This window comes from Rhinoderma darwinii, chromosome 2 (assembly GCF_050947455.1).
Source record: "Rhinoderma darwinii isolate aRhiDar2 chromosome 2, aRhiDar2.hap1, whole genome shotgun sequence".
Classification (NCBI taxonomy): Eukaryota; Metazoa; Chordata; class Amphibia; order Anura; family Rhinodermatidae; genus Rhinoderma; species Rhinoderma darwinii.
The window spans coordinates 342492651-342516685 of NC_134688.1; the positions used below are offsets into that span (position 1 = coordinate 342492651).

Genomic DNA, 24035 nt, shown 5'->3' on the forward strand with positions numbered 1-24035 from the left:
CAGTCAAAAGTATGTTTGCAAACAGAAAAGCACCACGTGCTTTTCTGTGTACAAACATCCAAACAGAGTGTCATAATGATGGCGGCTGCGCGAAAATCACGCAGCCGCACATCCTATGTGATGACTCACGGAGCTGTTAAGTGCCTTTTGCGCTCGCAAAATGCCGCGTTTTTTGCGTGCGCAAAAACGCACACGCTCGTGTAAATCCGCCCTTAAACTGACAGTGAGTGCCCCTAAATCCTAACTGAGTCCGCAGCACATGTCCTGTCAGCCCCCCTAGCTACCTACCAACAATTGAATTCTCATTTTGGGAACATTCTAAAGTCCCGCCATCCGCACAGAAATGTCCACAAATCCTCCCAGAAACACTCCTTATGGGACATACAGTTTCTGCATAAACCTTACCCTATTCCACAATTTTGCAATCCTGTGAAAAGCAAGATAGTTGGGAGGTATGGTGTAAGTACCTCCTAGAGAAAAGTCATCTACCCCTTTGAAGTATATGTTATACAAGTTGAAACCCTAGACTCTAGGCAACACTGACACTTTTGTTTTGAACAATCACTGATATTTCACTATAATATGGAAACTGGTAAAGCTGGTACTATCATAGCACTATTTATATATTTGGGTACATTTGTACTGACACTAATGTGGCTGTAGTATTATATGGATTGGGATGCTTTTTGCTATATTTGTCTTGGGCACCAAAAGAGTTTGACCTCCTGGTCCTTGCATCATGTATAAAAACCGATGAAGAAAATAGGGCAGCGTGACCATAGAAAACCAATTGAATTCCAGCTTTCTTTTTTTAGGAGAAAAAGAAAAAATTCTATAGGCATTATTAACACTTTTGTCTTCTTCTGTTCTTATAATACTTACCTACTCTCCTGGCAAGTCTCCTACATTGGGTATGTTCCCCACAATGACTATGTTAGGGGAAGCACTATGCTAGCACTGTTTATAAGGGGTACTCTGCTGACAATATTGCTTATTATGCTAATTCTGTTAGCATAAAATCAATGCGGCAAAACAAAAATTACGTGTTTTTATTGGGCAAAAGTATTAAAACCTAAAAAAATATACATTATCGGTATCACTGTATTCATACCGACCTTTAGAATAAAATAAATAGTTGTTTTTTGTTTTTTTTTGCTGCATGGTATAAAAACTGGGGGAACAAACTTGAAACACAATTGCAGAAATTAAATTTTTGTTTTTTTTTGCATTTTCCCCAAAATCAATAAATAATACGTACAGTGGAGGAAATAAGTATTTGATCCCTTGCTGATTTTGTAAGTTTGCCCACTGTCAAAGACATGAACAGTCTAGAATTTTTAGGATAGGTTAATTTTACCAGTGAGAGATAGATTATATAAAAAAAAAATCAAAAAAAAAAATCACATTGTCAAAATTATATATATTTATTTGCATTGTGCACAGAGAAATAAGTATTTGATCCCTTTGGCAAACAAGACTTAATACTTGGTGGCAAAACCCTTGTTGGCAAGCACAGCAGTCAGACATTTTTAGTAGTTGATGATGAGGTTTGCACACATGTTAGATGGAATTTTGGCCCACTCCTCTTTGCAGATCATCTGTAAATCATTACGATTTCGAGGCTGTCGCTTGGCAACTCGGATCTTCAGCTCCCTCCATAAGTTTTCGATGGGATTAAGGTCTGGAGACTGGCTAGGCCACTCCATGACCTTAATGTGCTTCTTTTTGAGCCACTCCTTTGTTGCCTTAGCTGTATGTTTTGGGTAATTGTCGTGCTGGAAGACCCAGCCACGAGCCATTTTTAATGTCCTGGTGGAGGGAAGGAGGTTGTCACTCAGGATTTGACAGTACATGGCTCCATCCATTCTCCCATTGATGCGGTGAAGTAGCCCTGTGCCCTTAGCAGAGAAACACCCCCAAAACATAATGTTTCCACCTCCATGCTTGACAGTGGGTACGGTGTTCTTTGGGTCATAGGCAGAATTTCTCTTCCTCCAAAAACGGCGAGTTGAGTTAATGCCAAAGAGCTCAATTTTAGTCTCATCTGACCACAGCACCTTCTCCCAAAAGCTCTCAGAATCATCCAGATGTTCATTTGCAAACTTCAGACGGGCCTGTACATGTGCCTTCTTGAGCAGGGGGACCTTGCGGGCACTGCAGGATTTTAATCCATTACGGCGTAATGTGTTACCAATGGTTTTCTTGGTGACTGTGGTCCCAGCTGCCTTGAGATCATTAACAAGTTCCCCCCGTATAGTTTTCGGCTGAGCTCTCACCTTCCTCAGGATCAAGGATACCCCACGAGGTGAGATTTTGCATGGAGACCCATATCGATGTCGATTGACAGTCATTTTGTATGTCTTCCATTTTCTTACTATTGCACCAACAGTTGTCTCCTTCTCACCCAGCGTCTTACTTATGGTTTTGTAGCCCAATCCAGCCTTGTGCAGGTCTATGATCTTGTCCCTGACATCCTTAGAAAGCTCTTTGGTCTTGCCCATGTTGTAGATGTTAGAGTCAGACTGATTAATTGAGTCTGTGGACAGGAGTCTTTTATACAGGTGACCATGTAAGACAGCTGTCTTTAATGCAGGCACCAAGTTGATTTGGAGCGTGTAACTGGTCTGGAGGAGGCTGAACTCTTAATGGTTGGTAGGGGATCAAATACTTATTTCTCTGTGCACAATGCAAATAAATATATATCATTTTGACTATGTGATTTTCTTATTTTTTTTTAATATAATCTATCTCTCACTGGTAAAATTAACCTAGCCTAAAAATTCTAGACTGTTCATGACTTTGACAGTGGGCAAACTTACAAAATCAGCAAGGGATCAAATACTTATTTCCTCCACTGTATGTATTATATGTGAAAAATAAAACTTGTTCTGCAAAAAGTAAGTCCTCATACAGCTCGATCAGCGGAAAAATTAAAAAAGTTATTCCTTTTGAAATGTGACAATGGAAAAACAATATGAAAAAATTATAGCAATTTTGTGATCTACTTTATTACCTTATTTTCGCTATCAGATAATAGAGCAGGTCAAACTTCCACCAAGGGGAGGAGAGAAGACTGATGTAAAAAAAAGATTCATAGGTTGAAAATTGGTGCGCAAAGAGTTGTGTGTGATCAAACAGGATCTTAGATAAGACACAAAATTGGTACGGTCAGAGAATAGAACTGTATAGAATTGGTAGATGCAAGGCAAATTTAATAAACAAGCTACGCAAGTGCCAAATTCACTAGACTACCCGTGAATGAGTTAGTACGACCTTTAGAACTGAAAAAACAGATTTGACTTTCGCCTCTTTGTTTAACCTTGTATATACTCTCTAAGAGAAACGTTCTTTGTAACGGCTCTCACACTCCGCCTAAAAAATGAGGATCTTGAACAGGGGACCGCCTGTATTAACTCAGAATTTTCTAATAGGGTGTATGAAAATGGGTTTTCTAAACTGGACAGCCCTTTAAACTACAGGCCAAATATGAAAATTCAGCTCTTGGTTACAATTAGGCATGTTCGAGCACTATGTTCAGTGTACCTGTTTAAACATTGCTGCTAAATGTAGTGCCGCATATTTCGCCCATTTAATGTAATGGGTGAAATCCGCTGCAAATCCACAGCACAATCCATGGCAAAATCTGCACATAATACGTGCAGATTTTGCTGCAGAATCGTTGTAGATCCACTGCGGATTGCTGTGAATTTTTCCCCTGCATGTGGACTCAGCCTAAGGGGGCCGACTGTGACTTTATCGCCCAAGGGCTCACGTAAACCTAGAGCTAGCCCTAATACTAGTACTTAGTATGTTGTCCGTTATTTTTATGGTCACTGTCATTTTCACAGATTTTGCATAAATCGATAGTACAAGCGAAGATAAGAAACTTGGTAAAATATCTTATTACAGAAAAAGTCCTTCTTGCAATGTATGTTATGTATGCAATGTATGTATGTATGTTAATATTTATGTCTTATTATTGCAGGAGAAGATAAAAACAATCATTCCACAAACCATTACATTGTCTCCTCAGCTCAACCAGGATCCACATGACTATTGTTCCTTTCCTGAAGAGGTGATATGCCAAGTTCCTGGAAGTTTAAGTAAGTTTAAGGCTGGGTTCACACGACCTATTTTCAGACGTAAACGAGGCGTATTATGCCTCGTTTTACGCCTGAAAATAGGGCTACAATACGTCGTCAAACATCTGCCCATTCATTTGAATGGGTTTGCCGACGTACTGTGCAGACGACCTGTAATTTACGCGTCGTCGTTTGACAGCTGTCAAACGACGACGCGTAAATTGACTGCCTCGGCAAAGAAGTGCAGGGCACTTCTTTGCAACGTAATTTGAGCCATTCTTCATTGAACTCAATGAAGAGCAGCTCAAGATTTACGAGCGTCACAGATGCCTCGCATAATACGAGGAGGAGCTTTTACGGCTGAAACGAGGCAGCTGTTTTCTCCTGAAAACAGTCTGTCATTTCAGCCGTAAAAGCCTCTCATCGTGTGCACATACCCTAACAGTATGTAACTTAGAAAGTGGAATGAGATACAAAGAGCCGTGGATCATACGATAGATTATAATAACGGTGTATATAGTGGTGGCATGGGTTTTCATTGTAGCGCCTTCTTAGCTACAGTACTGTGATCGCAATGGGGTCACTTTACGCCTTGATCTCCATGCAGGTTCAAATCGATAGGTAGGACGAGCTGCTCGGAGAAGTAACAGATACACTGAGACGTTTCTCAAGGTAAAATACTTCTAATTTATTGAACTACAGACGTTCATACTTATAGCATCAGACGAACAAAGAACATTCCATAACATATGAGTCATCTGTGTATTCTAGCCTTACAGCTTCCTTTCCCATAGAAGCTCATTGGTGGAGCACCAGGTATTCCCTTATGTTTCCTTTATGCTTAGGGGGGTGGTCAAGCGATTGACCTCCATCTGTTTGCAATTTCAAGGGACAGCAGAGCATCTGCAAACTATTTCCTCTCTTAACCTTTCTAAAATACCTTTACATTGCAACACATGTTCTCCTTTATAACATTTCACTCCTTATGGTCCCAAATACATTATATATGTATATTTATACCATAACAGTACGTAACCAAGATTTTTGGTTAACTTTGCCTAATAGGATTCAGTGAATATGGTTTCTCCACACAAAAATCCACAATAGGATTTAATTGTGGATTTATTTTTCCCCATTGAATTCAATTGGGAAAATCCACAAAAAATCCGTGCTCATTCCGCTTCTGATATTAACATGCTGCAGATTTTAAAATCCGCACCAATTCAATTTCCGACAGAATAATAGCCCAGCATGTAGATGATATTTGTTAAAATTTTATCCACATGGCTGGTACTGTAATCTGTTATCTATTGCGGATTTTCCATGCACCAAGTCGCACAGAAAATCTGCAGCATTTCCACTACATGTGAATTCAGAGTCATTGTCTTTTATCAGTAAGATGTATTCTCAAAGTAAAGGCCCTTTTACACTGGGCAAATATCGGGCAGACAAGCGTTTATAGCTCAAACACTCGTTCATCTACTGATCGTATAGTTTTAAAAACTGAAATATTATCATTTTAAACAGGGAGACGCGCTGCCGACATGATAATAATGTATGAGGATGAGCGATCGTAGTAACGAGCGCTCATCCCCATACGTAGCATCTTACGACAGGAGCAAACGCGCCAATCAACGAGCTGTCTCGTTGATCGTCGCTCGTTGCACCTGCCAATATTGGCCGGTGTAATAGGGCCTTAAGACCAAAATGTGACTGTTGTCTGAACATTGGTGTTAACTTTACTTGTCAATACTGATAAACACACCAATGCCTTTCTATATAGTTTTATTGATCGTGCCCTGCGAAAGTATTAACCCTTTTGGTGTTTTTGGGGTTTTGTTTCATTACAACCTAGAATTAAAAGGGATTTCTGGGGGGTTTGTAACATTTGGCTTACACAACATGCCTACCACTGTGCAAAATATTTTTTACTGTGACACAAACAATAATTAAGACAAAAAATAGAGAACTTTTAAGTGCATAAGTATTCATCCCATGAAAGTCAACACTTAGTGGAGCCACATTTTGCTGCAAATACAGATGCAAGTCACTTGGATTATGTCTCTATTAGCTTAGCACGTCTAGACACCGGGACTTTTGCCCATTCTTCTAGGCAAAATTTCACCAACTACTTAAGCCACACATTCACAATAGGATTGAGGTCTGGGCTTTCACTAGGCCATTCTAAGGCTCTATTCACGCGACAGGGTCCGAGTGTCGGGTGATAAAAACGGCCGTTTTGGTCCCTTTTTCTCAGCCGTTTTTCATCCGTTCTGTTTTTGTTCCAGGCCGTGTTTCTGTTTTTAACAGCAGATTTTGACCCGTTTTGCATCCACTTTTTTCCCTGTCTGTTTTAAAAACGAATGAATTTCATGTGTAAATTTTTTGCCACACAATTCCCTCTGTAGATAATACCACACACTGCCCTCTGTCGGTAATGCCCACTGCCCCTGTAGGTAATGCCACACAGCCCCTTGTAGGTAATGCCACACAGCCCCCTGTAGGTAATGCCACACAGCCCCCTGTAGGTAGTGCCACACCCCCCTGTAGGTAATGCACACAGCCCCCTCTAGGTAGTGCCACACAGCCCCCTGTAGGTAATGCCACACAGCCCCCTGTAGGTAATGCCGCACAGTCCCGTGTAGGTAATGCCCCACAGTCCTCTGCAGGTAATGCCACACAGCCCCCTGGTAGGTAATGCCACACAGCCCCCTGTAGGTAATGCCACACAGCCCTCTGCAGGTAATGCCACACAGCCCCCTGGTAGGTAATGCCACACAGCCCCCTGGCTGGTAATGGCACCCCCTACCTTTCTGTAGATAGAGCCACCGTTCCAGGAGAAGTCCATGACTTCAATGTCCATATATGGACAGTAAAGTCAGGGACTTCTCCTGTAGCGGAAACGCCGGCCACAGCGCCGGGAATCTCGCTTCATAAGTCCCTGACGTCACTGTGTCCATATATGGATAGTAAAGTCAGGGACATCTACTGGAGCGGAAACACCGGCCAAAGCGCCGGGGATTCCGCTTCAGAAGTCCCTGACGTCACTGTGTCCATATATGGACAGTGAAGTCAGGGACTTCTCCTGGAGTGGAAACACTGGCCACAGCGCCGGGGATCGCGCTTCAGAGGTCCCTGACGTCACTGTGTCCATATATGGACAGAAGTCAGGGACTTCTCCTGTAGTGGAAACACCTGCCACAGCGCCGGGGATTCCGCTTCAGACGTCCCTAACGTCACTGTGTCCATATATGGACGGTGAAGTCAGGGAGATCTCCTGGAGCGGAAACAACGGCCACAGCGGCGGGGATTCCGTTTCAGATGTCCCTGATGTCACTATGTCCATATATGGACAGTGAAGTCAGGGACTTCTCCTGAAGCGTTGCCGAAGCTGTGGCCGTGGGATTGGGGATTCCGCTCCTACAGGGAGCAAAAAAATAGCCTCCTCCTCCTCACATGTGCTTCGCACTGTGAGGAGGAGGAGGAGAGAGCGAGCGACGTAAGACACGGCCGTCACTCGGAACACATTCCAGTGATGGCCGTGTATTATCCGGCCCCATAGACTTTCCCAGCCCGTCAAAAAATCGGTCATGTGAATAGCCCCATTTGGGGTCTAATGTTCCTACTGTAGGAGTGTGACAGACGTTTTTTCAACGGCTGACACACGGCCGGGAAACACTGTCGTGTGAATGGGGCCTAAGACATTTAAATGTTTACCCTTAAACCACTCCAGTGTACTTTATCAGTATGTTTATGGTCCTTGTCCTACTGGAAGGTGAACCTCGTCCCAATCTCAAATCTTTGGCAGACAAACAGGTTTTCCGTAAGAATTTACCTGTATTTACTGCCATCCATCTTTACTTCAATCCTGACCAGTTTTCCAGTCCCAGCCAATGAACAGCATCCCCACAGCTTGATGCGGCCATCACCATGTTCTTGGGGTAATGGGAAGTGTTGGTTTGTGCCACACATATCACAATAATGGACAATCATTGACAAAAAGTTACTATGATCGCTCTCCCCCTTGAATTTCCATCATATTGGCAGTGCATCTCCATGTTTACACAGGAAGTTGTGCTGCTGACAACGATAATATTTTGTGCTGCAGAAACGATTCAATTAGCCGATGTATTTGTCATGGTTTTTGCTTCATTATTTTTTTTGCATGTGTTTTTTGGGCAAAAATACTAAACATATTTTCCTGTAATTTTAATCAAAGAACACCAAAACTACCTTAAACAGTAACTAAACTTTTAGACTTGTCAGAAGTTTTGATCGGTGGGGGTCTGAGCACTATGACTCTCACAGATTGCTAAAACGAAGTGGCAGAAACACTCGGGTAAGTGCTGTGCCAATTCGTCTCTGATTGTCTTTTCTCAGCTTTCCTCGGAGTGGTGTACAGGCTCAATAGAAAGTCTATGAGTTTGAGGAAAGCCGATTAAAAACAAAGCGGCAGAGCACCCACCTGAGTGCTTCTGTCACTTAGTTTTAGCGATCGTGGGGGTCTTAGTGTTTGGACACCCACCGATCAAAACTTCTATGGTATTTTTGGCGTTCTTTGATTAAAATTACAAGAAAATATGTTTATACTTTTTACCCCAAAAAAACACATGTTAATGCAAAATAAAGCAAAAACCTAGACAAAAACATCACTGACATTATTGTTATCTAGTATACTCGGTTCATGAAGGAAGTTGAGGCATAAGGGTATGTTCATACGCTGCAGATTTGATGTGTATCCGCCCAGTGGCGTAGCTAAAGGCTCATGGGCCCTGGTGCAAGAATTCAGTGTCACGGCTCAGGGTGTGGGACCCATAATGCAATGTCTATAGTTCAGAAAGGGTACCTGAGGCAATGTAGACAGTAGCGGTGGAGTCAGGCTAAGATGAAGTTCCGACAGTAGACACACACCCGGCGGGGTGCGACACAATAGAGACTCCAACTCTTGAATGCACCATAGCACGGACACAGGGTACAGGCAGCAGGAACGGGTAACACTGGGAACTGGAAAACACTAGGAGACCATTTTCAAGGAAAAAATTAACCCCTTCCCTCCGCAGCCATTTTTCGGATTTTCACTTTTGTTTTTTCCTCCCGACCTTCCAAAAGCCATAACTGTTTTATTTTTTCATCAATATTGCCGTATAAGGGCTTGTTTTTTGCAGGACGAGTTGTAGATTTTCACAGCATCATTTTTGTTACCATATAATGTAGTGGGAAATGAGAAAAAAAATATTTGTGGGGTGGAATAGGAAAAATATAGCGGTTCCTCAACCATTTGGGTGGTTTTATTTTTACGGCGTTTACCGTACGGAAAAAATGGCATGTTAACTTTATTCTGCGGGTCAATACAATTACAGTGATACCAAATATATATAGTTTTCTTTATGTTTTACTACTTTTACAAGGAAAAAACTGATGGTTAAAAATAAAATTTTAGTTTTCTCGCCACATTCTGAGAGCCATAAAGTTTTTTATTTTTCTGTCAATTTACCCGTGTGAGGGCTTATTTTTTGCGGGGCGAGCTGCAGTTTAGGTACGTGAGAATTTTGAATCACATTTTATGTAATTTTTTGTGGGAGAAGAAGTGACCAAAAAACAGCATATATGATGTTTTTAATTTTTTTTTTTTTTACGCGGTTCACCGTGCGGACTAAATAATGATATATTGTAATAGTTCAGACTTTTACAGACGCGTCGATACCAGTTATGTTAACTTTTTATTTTTTTTACATTTTGCTTCAAGGGAAAATTGGAAAAGTTTTTTTTTTGAGCTTTTCATTTATTTCTTTTTTTGTATTTGTTAAAAAAAACGTTATTTGACTGTTTCTTACTTTTTTTACTTGTCCCCCTAGGGGACTTTAACCAGCGATCGTTAGATCGCTTGCACGATATACTGCAATACTAATGTATTGCAGAATATCGCTATTCTGACAGTCTCCTATGAAGCCCTTATAAGAGTACAAAGATCGCGGACCCGGGGCGACTTCGTCAGACTCCCAGGCAGCCGTGCCGTGACAACCAACGGGGGGGGCATAGGGACGTTACAGGGGGTCGCCCCACTGTTTTTTAGTAATTTAAATTCCACATTCGCTATTGAACACGGCATTTAACGGGTTAAACAAGTGCGATCACGCTTGAACGGGATCCCGCTCGTTACCCGCAAGTGTCGGCTGTAACACACAGCCGACACACTCGCTCTATGGAGTGGTCTCAGCCCGTGAGCCCGCTCCATATACCCCCACCAGGCGTGCACAGTATATATACGGCGGATGTCGGGAAGGGGTTAAGGTAACATAACAATGCTCAGGACAGTCGAGAGGGCAGAGCACCTTTTATAGTCCCAAAGCATTCTGGGCTAATTGCAGTATTCTGCAACTGTGCGCGTACTGGCCCTTTAAGGCCGTGAACGCGCGGGCGTGCGCGCCCTACGGGAGACAGTGTCCGGACTACTCGCTCGTCCATGACCGCGGACATCAGAGGGTGAGTCAGGATGACGGTCCGCAGCCATAGATGTTACAGTATCCCCCCTCTTACGCCTCCTCTTACGCCCCCTCTTCTTGGGGCCAGAGCGGGAGAGAAACTTCTTCAGGGAGCAGGAGCATTGATGTTCTCCTCTGGCTCCCAGGACCTCTCCTCTGGATCAAATCCTCTCCAATCTACCAAATAAAACGTTCTTCCTCCTCCTACTCTCTTGGTGTCCAAGATCTCCCTCACCGCAAATGTCCCTGACGAGTCGCCAAGAGCCACTGCGGAACTAGGAGTCCTGTAGTAGCGGTACAGGACCACAGGCTTCAGCAAGGAGATGTGGAAGGAGTTTGGGATCTTGAGGGTGGGAGGCAGACGAAGCTTGTAAGAGACAGGATTTATTTGCAGCAGAATCTCGAGGGGTCCGAGGAACCTGGGAGCAAACTTGCAAGATGGCACCCTTTTAGTCGGATATTCTTGAAAGACAGCCAGACCTTGGTACCTGGAGGAAACTGGGGAGGTTCTCATCTTCTAGTGTCTGCCTTTCTCTTCATGCGGTCGACCGCCAGCAGAATAGAAGATCGGGTCTGATGCCATATCTGCAGAGGGTCCCTGAAAGTAGAGTCAGCTGCAGGCACCTGGGACATAGTGGAAACAGGAAGAGGTATTCGTGGGTGTTGGCCATAGACAATGAAGAATGGGCTGGAGGTGGTGGACACACTAGTATGGTTTTTATTAAGAGAACTCAGCCCAAGGAAGTAGCTGCACCCAGTCATCATGCTGCCTGGAGATAAAGTGCCGTAGATAGTTCTCCATAATCTGATTAACCTTCTCGACTTGACCATTGGACTGGGGATGGTAGGCCGAGGAGAAGTCCAACTATACACCGAGGAGACCGCAGAGTGCTCTCCAGAACTTTGCGTTGAACTGAACCTCTCGATCCGAGACAATATGCAGAGGCATGCCGTGCAGACGGAAGATGTGTTGGAAGAAGAGGCCGGCCAGTCGGGAAACAGAAGGCAGACCAGTCAGTGGAACAAATTGAGCCATTTTGGAGAATCGATCCACCACCACCCAGACCACACTACATCCAGCAGAGAGAGGCAGATCTGTGACAAAGTCCATTGCAATATGTTGCCAGGGGGCATCGGGCACAGGAAGTGGCTGGAGCAGACCAGCTGGTCTGGAGTGGGCAACTTTATTTGCTGCACATGCCGTGCAGGAAGAGACAAAATCTGTGACGTCTTTGGGCAGCGTGGGCCACCAGAACTGACGTGGCAATTAGGTCTCATCAGGACGATGAAGGATTGATGCTGACGTGAAGGCCTTCTTTAAGCTCTTGAATGCGGTCTCTGCTTTTGGAGTCCACACCTTGGCCTTCATGCCCTTTTTGGTGAGGGTAGGGATTGGAGCTGTCAGTGAGGAGAAGTTGGGAATGAATAGCCAGCGTCTCCCAGGAGGGAGTTGCTGCCGGGAACTCGCTCGTCCATGGCCGCGGCCGTCAGAGGTTGTCAGGATGACGGTCCGCGGCCATAGATCTTACAGTATCCCCCCTCTTACGCCCCCTCTTCTTGGGGCCAGAGACGGAGAGAAACTTCTTCACGAGGGCAGGAGCATTGATGTTCTCAGGAAAATGGTCCGCAGCCATAGACGTTACAGTCAGCTTGGGCCCCCTTACCCTACCCAACACCCCAAGACCTCTGCACGCACTTATGCCCAGCTGCCTTGCCCAACAGCCCCCATCGATACCCACACAATATAATGCCCCCCATAGCCGGCCCACACAGTATAATGCTCCCCATAGCTGCCCCCATACAGTATAATGCTCCCTGTAGCTGCCCCCATACAATATAATACCCCCATAGCTACCCCCATACAGTATAATACCCCCATAGCTGCCCTCATACAGTATAATGCCCCCCATAGCTGCCCCACACACAGTATAAAGCCCCGATAGCTGCCCCCACACAATATAAGGCTTCCCATAGTTGCCCCCATACAATATAATGCCCCCGATAGTTGCCTCCATACAGTATAATGCCCCCATAACTGCCTACACAGTATAATGCCCCCTTTGCAGAACCCATAAAGAATAATGTCCCTCATAACTGCCCAACACAGTATAATGCCCTCATAGCTGCTCCACACAGTATAATACCCCGATTGCAGACCCCACACATTATTTATGCTCCCCATAGTTTCCCCCATACAGTATAATGCCGCCATACAGTATAATGCCCCTCATAACTGCCCAATACAGTATAATGCCCCCCATAGCTGCCCCCCACACAGTATAATGCCCCCATTGCTGCCCCATGAGTGACTCGGCCCAGACAGGCACGATGACATCACTAAATCGTGCCTGTCTGCGCCGAGCCGCAAGTGGCTCACGGCACAGTTAATGCTGGAGCAAGGAGCCGTCAACTCCTTGCTTTCTCATTAAATTTAACTGTATCTGAGGACGCATATACAGTTGGAACTGGGACCTCGGTGAGTAGGTCACAACCCCCCGGTTGCAATGTTTTGTATCATGCAGTTTGTGGTGGGGAGAGGAGAGGGGGGCCCTGTAATTTAAAGCCCCACCCTCTCCTCTCTCCACCGCAAACACAGACAGCACAATAAAACACACATACATTACGGCCCCCTCTGCAGCTCACCTGCAGTCTTCCGTGCTCTTCCACACATACTCTTCCACACTGATAGGAACGCCCCTCACGTGACGTCATGGTCACATGGTACACGTCTAAAGGAGCCCTGCCAGTAACCAGGAAGTTTCGGCGTCACGGCACATATAGAATTAGCATTAGCGCACTATGGGCCCCCCTGGTTTAGGGGCCCGGTCGCAAGTGCGACTGCTGTGACCCCTATAGCTACGCCTCTGCATCCGCCTCAATTTACTGTACAATTTGTGTAGATGGGATTTTATTTTTTTCGACAATGTTTTGGGGGAAAAGGGAAAAAGTTTTTTTTCTTCGAACTGTTAATATTTTTAATATAATTAATATATGGAAAAATGTATTTAACTTTTATTATTAGTCCCTCTAGGGGACTTCAACCAGCGATCGTTGTATCGCTTGAATGATAAACTGCCATACTATTGTATATCTCAGTATATCGCCTGAGGCAGGGTTTAATAGGATCACAAAGGTGGCAGACCTGGGGACCTTCATTAGGCCAACAGGCTGCCATGACAACCATTGACACACTGCAATCGCATCACGGGGGGGAAGCAGGATCCTTCTTGTTGCAGTGAAGTGTCGGCTGTTTCATACAGCTGACACACGCAAGTTATTTGCGGGCTCGTGAGCCCGCTCTATACTTTCCCTCCCGGCCTCCACAGTATATATATGGCAGATGTCGGGAAGGGGTTCAAAACCTCATTTACATGTACTGGAAAAAAAATCAACACTGAAAAACAAGTATGCTGTTGATTTTCAAATCCACGGCATTCCTACGTTATGGGTTATGACCGCAGATATCGTCCATTTAATGTATCAGGTGAATTCCACTGTACAATCCATTTAAGAAGTGAAAGTTTTGCTGCAAAATCACTGTGATTTCAGCTGCGGATTTGTGGCAGGATATGAGGGTGAATTTTTCCACTGCATGTGAACTCAGCCTAAGGGCGGGTTCACACATAGCGGAATTTCACTTAAATTCCGCTGCGGACACTCCGCAGCGTTAATCCGCAGCGGAGCCGTTTCTCCATTGACTTTCACTTTAATTTAGCAGTGTTCGTTTACACGATGCGTACAATTCCGCTGCGGAGCATAGGCTGCGGAGCGGAATTTGGTGTCCGCAGCATGCTCTGTCTGTTGCGGAGCAGTGGCGGACTGGTTGCGGACTCATGGCGGAATTTCTCCATTGACTTCAATGGAGAGTCAAAATTCCGCAATGAAGTCCGCAGATCTTATGTGTGCTGCGGAGCGTATTGTTTTTACTACCATGACATTTCTTCATTCTGGCTGGACCTATGTATTTCTAGGTCTACAGCCAGACTGAGGAAGTCAATGGGGCTCCCGTAATGACGGGAGCGTTGCTAGGAGACGTCTGTAAATAGTCACTGTCCAGGGTGCTGAAAGAGTTAAGCGATCGGCAGTAACTGTTTCTGCACCCGGGACAGTGACTACCGATCACAATATACAGCAACCTGTAACAAAATATAAGTTCATACTTACCGAGAACTCCCTGCGTCTGTCTCCAGTCCGGCCTCCCAGGATGACGTTTCAGTGTAAGTGACGGCTGCAGCCAATCACAGGCCAAGCACAGGCTGCAGCGGTCACATGGACTGGAGCGTCATCCAGGGAGGTCGGGCCGGATGCCGAAAGAGGGACGCGTCACCAAGACAACGGGCGGTAAGTATGAATTTCTTTGACTTTCACTAGGGAAAGTGCTGTCCCTTCTCTCTATCCTGCACTGAATAGGGAGAAGAGAAGCACTTTTCCTGCAGTCCGCAGCGGCCAGTCCGCATCAATTTTCTGCACATTTTGTGCAGATCCGCTGCAGAATCTGCAACGCAGATTCTGTGCGGCATTGATGCGGACAGTTGCGGAGGAATTCCGCCATGTGTGGTCATGCCCTAAGGGCTTGTCCGAACGTAGCGGAATTGCTGCTTTTTTCTCGTCCAGAATTGAGGAATGAAAAAACGCAGCAGAATACAGTAGCAGCAAAGTGGATGAGATTTAACAAATAATGAGCGGAAAAAACGCTCAGAAATGGACCTGCGGTGCAGAATTTTATTCCAGAGCATGTCAATTGTTTTTGCATAATCGCTCCGTATTTTCTGCGAGTTTTCTTGAATTCAATGGGGAGGTAAAACCCTGCAACAAATAACAGTAAAAAAAACACCATGCTTACCTAGGAGTCTGTATTTCTTCCACCAAGCAGGCCTCCTGGGATGACGCTTCAACCCATGTGACCTCCACTGCAGCTAATTACAGGCTGCAGCAGTCTCGTGTGATGAAACTTATTTAGTATATTTTCCATTACTTAGAGTCCATCTTGTTTCACCAAATTTTCCATAAATCAAGTACAAGTGATGATACATTTTGTAAGGCCTTGTTCACATCTGCGTCGGAGGCTTTGTTAGGGGTCTCCATCGTAGATCCGGCTGAGATCACCGGAGATCAGCATGCTGCGCTATTGTCTCTGGTAAAACCACAGACACACTGACGGAAAGCCGGCGGAACCCATTAAAGTCAACGGAAACATTGCTTCTGGCATTACAGAATGTCACAATGCAGATGTGAACATAGCCTTAGATATCTTTTATAGCAAAATGCCTCTTTCTCCATCTACACCAACTTTTCTCTTCGTCCAGCCTCTTAAAACCAATCTCTCACTTTTAATCCACTGCTAATATCCGTCAATTTTCGGCTTCACTGGGGGATCAGGCTACAACTTCTGCCCATAGAAGTCTAAGAAGAGGGGGTGGAGGAGGGCCATAGGTTCTTAATCTCAGCCTGTGCCTAACAGGAGAGCCTGAGTAAGGCCTCATGCACACGACCGTATTTTTGTCCACCCGTAAATACTGGCGTAAATACGGGTCCTTGGTCACACGTATTCGACCCGCATTGCACCAGTATTTACGGACCCGTGCCCGTAAATACGGGTCCGGTGTCACCCGTACTCCACCCGTATTTACGGGCACGTTTTTGGCTGCAAAATTGCACTGCACTAATCGGCAGCCCTTCTCTCTATCAGTGCAGGATAAAGAGAAGGGACAGCCCTTTCCGTAATAAAAGTAAAAGAAATTCATACGTACCCGGCCGTTGTCTTGGTGACGTGTCCCTCTCCTGACATCCAGTCCGACCTCCCTGGATGACGCGGCAGTCTATGTGACCGCTGCAGCCAGTGATTGGCCTGTGATTGGCTGCAGCGGTCACATGGACTGTAACGTCATCCCACGAGGCCGGACTGGAGGAAGAAGCAGGAAGTTCTGGGTAAGTATGAACGTCTTTTTTATTTTTATTTTTACAGCTTTATCTATATTCTGATCGGTAGCCACTGACCAGGGTGCTGAAACAGTTACTGCCGATCGTTTAACTCTTTCAGCACCCTGGACAGTGACCATTTACTGAGGTCGCCTAGCAACGCTCCCGTAATTACGGGTGCACACACGTAGTCACCCGTAATTACGGGAGCCCCATAGACTTTTATGGGCTGCCCGTGCCGTAATTACGGCCTGAAATAGGACATGTTCTATCTTTTTCAATGACACGGGCACCTTCCCTTAAGCATACGGGGAGGTACCCGTGGCCAATAAAAGTCTATAGGCCCGTAATTACGGGAGTTTTTATGGTCGTGTGCATGAGGCCTAAGAGAAAGGTAAAGACACACAGTTACAGTATTGGTGCTTGGGAGTGGTTTTAGTGCCAGACTTGGCTTCTCTGTTTCTAGAGCTGCAGCTCTGTGAGAACCATGTAGCATAAGTGTGATCTCAGATGCATTTCTGCATTCTCTAGTGGTCTCTCAATCTTACTAAGCAAAGCTTAAAATATTAAATAAATTACATCAAAGTACTCCCAAGGCTATGATCATACACTGTGCTGCAGCTATTAAAACCCCAGTAAGAGGACATGGCGTTTACCCTCTGGTGTACATGTACCAGGAGTTGAGAAGCTAGGCTCTAGATGACAGCTTGTAGGACATTTAGCATGGCCGGAGAGTGTTTGTATAGTGAATAAGGGTCTACACTAGGAAAGTGGACATATTTTTATTGTACCCACCCCCCTTTGTATGCCCTTCTGTTTTTGTAACTCTAGACAACTCACCATTCTAATTTTATTTCAGGAATACATCCATCTCTGTGGAGCAGGGATGATATTATTCAGTGGTTACGATGGGCAGAGGAAGAATATTCACTAAAGAAAACAGATGACAGCAAGTTTGTAATGAATGGAAGAGCGCTGTGTATTCTTACAAAGTTTGATTTTAAAGCTCGTTCTCCTAGTTCAGGTACAGAACTTTTCACTGTTTACATTCGTAATATTCGTAATATTAATAGAGATATGCTTTTGACAATATATAATTAATTTCCTTTATGTATTAATGTGAGTTTCACATTTTTATCTAGAAATCAAATAAGCTGTTATGGAATAATTTTAATTTATTCCACTTAAGCAAGAGAAAGTAGTTAAGAAATACAAAAAAAATCTCCAAATTAGTCACCCTATGCTCGTGCAGGCACTATGTATGTGCACTTTATACACAATCTAAAGTAATTATGTTACCAAGACTAAAAGTACACTTCATAGTATGAAACATGTCCGCCTACCAGAACCCTTCATAGCTCAAGCTGGTCAAAGTTTTAATGATTATCTTCAACGATACAAAAAATTATTATGAATGTTAATGATAATCGTTATGTATATTCTACTAAAAACAATCGGCTCTGACCAATGTAAATTCCCCCCACCAGTAATTGTTCGTGCTTTAAAATTATTTGATCATATAATTTATGTTACCATCATCTGCATCTGACAAAAATTTATATGGCTTTGTGGGAAAGTGCGCGTTCAAGCTGGATAGCGGCACAGTTACGACACTCTGAGCCGCAGTAGTTTAGTATAGTTTCTACAAGGCACATATCAGGCAACTCACCTCTCCCTACACTCCTGGCGAGCAGCGGCAAAGCGGCGTCCGTTACGGCAGAAATTACGGTACTGTTTTCAGGAGAAAACAGCACCGTAATTTCAGCCGTAATGGCATGTGCAGGCGTCTTTCGCTGCGCCCATTACGGACGAAATTGAAGCTGTTTTTCCATGGAGTCAATGGAAGACGGGTCCAATTACGTCTCAAGAAGTGACAGGCACTTCTTTGACGCGGGCGTCTTTTTTACGTCGGCACAGAACATCGTAAACCCCATTCAAATGAATGGGCAGATATTTGCCGACGCTTTTGAGACGCATTTTCGGACGTAATTCGAGGCTAAAATGCCCGAATTACGTCCGTAAATAGGGTGTGTGAACCCAGCCGGAGTCTTTCTGGCAATACTGTCTGGCCGCTGTCATACCTTTAGAACAAAGTCTACAGGCCCCATTCAAGATGGTGCCAGCGCAACTGCCTGGAAGAGACCATACGGTCCACCCTTCAAGACTCTTCGGAGCCCAGCCACTCATTCCTAGAGGGCTCTTTTGTTAGACACAGGCAGAAATTAAGAGCCTCTGACTTTACAAATCTGCTACAGCAATCCCATGCCCTACTTGAGATGGAGCTGAACAAGACCTCAGCTAAAATTACTCATGACCTCATTAAAGAAATTAGGGAGCTGGGCACCCGCACAGATCTCCTAGAACAGTGCATGGATGAAATGGTGTGTCCCACTCCTCACTCCAGTATGACCTGCTGGAAGACCGGGATGACAACTTGCAACTCCATAACAAGCTAGAGGATTTTGAGAATATAGCCTGCCGGGACAATGTTTGTATAAGTGAACTATCCGAGCACATCGTTGACCTGCAAGCCACAATTACGGCGCTATTGCAGGAACTTTCCCATAAAATCTCAGCAGAGCGCCTTGAAATGGATAGGGTTCTTCAAGTCTTGATGGCTCAGTAAGTTGAGGGACCCTCCGTGACATCATCACAAAGTTACATTTATACTGCACCAGGTAGGAATTGATGTTGGCGGCCCATACTGCCACTTCCCTGACTTTTCAAGGTCACACGTACCAACTAATTTCTGACCTGGCACCTTTTATCATAGCCAAGAAACGTGCTTTAAAGCCCTACATAGAAATTCTGCAGAGGAAGAACATCATGTACCAATGGATCTTCCCCTTTAAATTTACATTTATCTCCAATGACAAGGTTCGCACTGTCCTTTACCTTAAAGGGGTGAAAAAATGCTTATCACAGCTTTGTTTGGAAGGCACCACATCCAGCCTATCACCTCCTCCAGATGACCTATCCCAGAGCAGACCCAGTACCTCACAGCTTACATTCCCTACCAGCCCAGCACGCAGCTATAAGGGCATGACCACACGTGGCGGATTTCCTCCGCAACTGTCCGCATCAATGCCGCACAGAATCTGCGTTGCAGATTCTGCTGCGGATCTGCACAAAATGTGCAGTAAATTGATGCGGACTAGCTGCTGCGGACTGCGGTAAAAGTACTTCCCTTCTCCCTATCAGTGCAGGATAGAGAGAAGGGACAGCACTTTCCCTTGTGAAAGTCAAAGAAATTCATACTTACCGCCCGTTGTCTTGGTGACGCGTCCCTCCTTCGGCATCCAGCCCGATCTCCCTGGATGACGCGGCAGTCCATGTGACCGCTGCAGCCTGTTATTAGCCTGTGATTGGCTGCAGCCGTCACTTAGACTGAAACGTCATCCTGGGAGGCCGGACTGGAGACAGAAGCAGGGAGTTCTCGGTAAGTCTGAACTTCATTTTTTTTTACAGATACATGTATATTGGGATCGGTAGTCACTGTCCCGGGTGCAGAAACAGTTACTGCCGATCGCTTAACTCTTTCAGCACCCTGGACAGTGACTATTTACAGACGTCTCCTAGCAACGCTCCCGTCATTACGGGAGCCCCATTGACTTCCTCAGTCTGGCTGTAGACCTAGAAATACATAGGTCCAGCCAGAATGAAGAAATGTCAAGTTAAAAAAGCAAGACGGATCCGCAGCACACATAACATGTGCATGACAGCTGCGGACTTCATTGCGGAAATTAGAATCTCCATTGAAGTCAATGGAGAAATTCCGCCATGAGTCCGCCACTGCTCCGCAACAGACAGAGCATGCTGGGGACACCAAATTCCGCTCCGCAGCCTATGCTCCGCAGCGGAATTTTACGCCTCGTCTAAACGAACACTGCTAAATTAAAGTGTAAGTCAATGGACAAACGGCTCCGCTGCGGATTAACGCTGCGGAGTGTCCGCAGCGGAATTTAAGTGAAATTCCGCCACGTGTGAACCCAGCCTAAACGCTCAACCTCATTCCAGCATGTGCCTTGACTTCTTGCTGGACTTTCCACATTGTGCAGCTAAATGTAATCAGCAACTCTAGATTAGTATCACATACATTTTTTTGCTTCTCATTTGCAACATACGCCTCTTATGCTGTTGCTGATTGACATTACGAGTAATTTTTATTGATTTTCAGTTTTTTCCTCCCCAACCCCCTCTTTTTTTTTTTTTTTTAGTAATTTATTCTTATTGTTATCTTTTTGCTTATACTTGCATATTGATATGTAGGCTAATACCTGTATAATGTTTTCAATGTGTTCACAGTCATTCTACATCATGATGTTTCTTTAGGCTTCTGTCCCCCTGTTCCCCTCCGTTGGTCACACCAGATAAACTTTATATTGCGCCCTTCAATTCTACAATTGCAGAGTGTTCTCTATTCCTCACCACTGCAGTGCAATGTCGTCCCTCTTTCACCACACTTATCTTTCACGGAAACCCTACACCACATGGGTCGCTGATGATCATATACTGATCGATAGTTTAATGCTGCTCTCCTCATGCCCTTAACTTTAGTATTGCACAGCGTGCAAGGCTAAAACTCACCGCACAATAAATCCAAAAGATTCCATTATCACCATATTATCCATGTTGATGTGGTTTGCTTACAAGAGACTCATTTCTCCACATCCTCTCGCGCCTAACCATATAGTCCATGCAGTACCTGGCTATTCCCCTACCTGTTTTAGAGGCTGTACTTCCACTTGTGATGTTCTGTATACATGGAGGACTTGGAGGACTTGCACCACAGTAGCAAATTTTAGTAGCAAGATATACTACCTCATTTGTACTGTGACAGGCTAATATTTGAGAAAAATTCCCTTTGGGAAGTCCTTCTCAATAAAAATATTAAAGGGGATTCCTATGCTAAGCAGAAGCTTGCCGGCATCCTATTTGTAGCCACAAAGCAGATGATAGCAAGCTCCTGAAAGCAACCTGTCCTCTTCTTATGAGAGATTTGTTCTCGAATGCAATATTACATGATTAACCCCTTATTGACCGGCCTATTTTAGACCTTAATGACGAAACTATTTTTTACGTTTTTACATCGTCTCATTCAAAGAGCTATAACTTTTTTTATTTTTGCATAGCTGTCTAAGGCCTAAGGCCTTATTTTTTGCGGGACAAATTGTAATTTTTAATAGCACCTTTTTGGGGTACATAGAATTTAAGGCAGGATTCAAAGAAAACAGCAATTTTTGCATTGTTTTTTTATTTATTTTTTTTTGGAGGTTCACTGTGCGGGTTAAATGATGTAATAACTTTATAGTTGGGGTTGTTACGGACGCGGCGATACCAAATATGTGTAACTTTTTTTACTTTATTTTGTTTTTTAATAATAAAGCATTTTGTTAATAATAAGTGGGTTTTTAATTTTTTTCTTCACTTTTTTGTTTTTACTTTTTATTAAACTTTTTTTAACTTTTTTACTAGTCCCACTAGGGGACTTCACTATGCGATCCTTAGATCACATTTATAATACACTGCAATACTTCTGTATTGCAGTGTATTATGCCTGTCCGTGTAAAACGGACAGGCATCTGCTAGGCCGTGCCTCTGGCATGACCTAACAGGCATATACTACATGCAGACCTGGGGGCCCTTATTAGGCCCCTCGGCTGCCATAGAAGACACCAGCACTCTGTGATCACACTCAGGGTGCCGGTGGGATGAGAGCTCCCTCCCTCCCTCTCTTCAAAACCACTCAGTCACCCTACTACAGTCCTTCCTGAAGATATGGGACCCATAAATAGCCTACATGTCCCCTCCTTGAGAGGCCTAAATTATCTCTCACCCCTAGGAGTCCCATTAATCACCCTACCGGATCATGACTCTCCTTTAGACCGAGTATATTTTGATAACTTGCCCACCGATACCCTCCCCTAGCCCTGTCTGTCCATGTTCCGCTTTCTAGTTATCTGTGGGCCACCAGTTACAGTTTTATTATGTCTCCACTTGTGTAGCAATTGTCTTTTGTCTTCTACGTATATGCAATGCAGTTACGATCTTCTGTAGCAAAAGAGATGCCACTTTGTATTTGTATGTATTAATGTTGTTTATTTAGAAATGTAATAAAAACAATGTTTTAAAAAAGGCATAATGTCTCCCATGATACAAAAAGATAATCCTGGTAAATATATATTTGTGTATGTTCCTTTTCCAATTAACATACTCACAAAAGCATTTGGAATACTTATCGTATCGGAAAATAATTCAATTTATAGCTCGTTTTACTTCTTCCTATATTCTCATTGTCTTCTGTCAGAGGTATGTTGAGTTGTGAAGATACACTCACAAAACAGCAGTATATCTAGCAATAAACTAAATGGGTGACATTAGTCAGGCATGCCATTACATTATGACTGGCTTTTGACTACTTATGTCCAAACATTTAAAATCCATTGAGATAGCAGGAAAAGGTAGATGACAAAATTCTAAGACTGTTTAAAGCCTTAACAGAACAGGGCAGATCCTTATATTTAGCTTGTATATTCTCTGTGCATTGCATAACTACCAGTGATTTAATAGCTTTCATTTGGTGAACCTCAAAAACTTTGTAAGCGGTTCTCATAGGCAGGAAGGTATAATAAGAGCATGGCCTCAAATTTCTCTATCGCCATCATGGAAATATTCGGAGCTATGACTATAACGCTAGATTCACATGAGCGTAGGATATCTCGAACGTGAAAAACTGCAATTTTTCACGACCGGGGTGCATCTGTGCTGCACCCCTGTGGGTCGCGTTATCACGCATCCCCCATAGACTAGAGCCTATGGAGGGATGTGTGAAGCACAAAAAAATTGGACATGTCCTATTTTTCATGGACCCTTCACAAGCTCTGTTGAAACAACGATTGTGTGAACGGCCCCATTGAATTACATAGGTTTGTTTAGACGGCCGCCACACTGACTTATTCAACGTTCATGTGAATAAGGCCTAAAGTGTCTAAATGGCTTAGAAATGACAAAGCATGTCAAGATTTATTAAGTAATGTCTGGTATGGTGGCACAACACATATATAGGTGGTCCACCTTAAGATTTAAAACATTTAAAGTTGTGACACAAAGAGGATTGGAGGTCAGAGGGCTACATCTGGCTGAGCAGGTCTGATGTCGAACTATAAGAGACGTTGACATAACAGGAGTAATGTAGCTGTGGGTGCAGAGGTTGCAGTTGCAGCCAAGCAATGGTGCTATATCTACGTAAGATACTTCTACAGAATTATATCAATTACGTGATATTTGAAAGTGCCAGATTTTGCATCTGGGCTCAACAGGGTTTTCCAACAATCGAAAGACTCCCTAAAGCAGACTAAAATAGTTTGATGACATTTTAACCATGGTGACGTCATTATGGACGACATGTCAATGTGCTAGGACATAAACATTGGAGTAGTTGGGAATAACAAGGATAAATGTTGGAAAACCTCTTTCATGCTACGTTTCTCTATCACATATTTAATCATGTACTTTGGACTGTAAAAAAGACAGTAACACAAGCTAATACCTT

The 24035-nt window shown here is 44.0% G+C and overlaps 1 long non-coding RNA gene across 3 annotated transcripts in view; it reads left to right on the forward strand.

The window, feature by feature from the left end:
* The window catches only part of LOC142741291 (uncharacterized), a 48110-nt gene that overhangs the window by 22119 nt on the left and 1956 nt on the right, over positions 1-24035 (forward strand). For 2 of the 3 annotated variants that reach the window (XR_012881063.1, XR_012881064.1), the window contains one exon: positions 3986-4103. This is a non-coding gene — a long non-coding RNA (uncharacterized LOC142741291). Of the gene's footprint in view, positions 1-3985; positions 4104-17342; positions 17508-24035 lie in introns of all 3 variants that reach the window. The other variant, XR_012881065.1, reaches the window with a different exon arrangement.